Source organism: Theobroma umbraticum, unplaced genomic scaffold, assembly GCF_002168275.2.
Source record: "Theobroma umbraticum cultivar Fairchild unplaced genomic scaffold, ASM216827v3 scaffold_12.0, whole genome shotgun sequence".
NCBI classification, from domain to species: Eukaryota; Viridiplantae; Streptophyta; class Magnoliopsida; order Malvales; family Malvaceae; genus Theobroma; species Theobroma umbraticum.
Window position 1 is genome coordinate 139,660 of NW_018397272.1, and position 236 is coordinate 139,895.

Sequence of the window (236 nt, forward strand, 5' to 3'; positions counted from 1 at the left end):
TTTAAATGGTTTTATAATCTCATAATTGATTTTTAGTTGAATTGTTTTTAGATTTTTTGTGAAAATAGATTATAATTGAATGTCTTTCTCAAAAAACATGAAGAAAAAGGCTATCATTGAAATGAAAAGTCCATTTATAGTCACCTATCCCTTTGAAAGCCTTAGTACTCTTTTTAAATGGTTTGTAATCTCATACTCGATTTTAAGTTTAATTTTTTTGTATTTTTGGTTAAAAC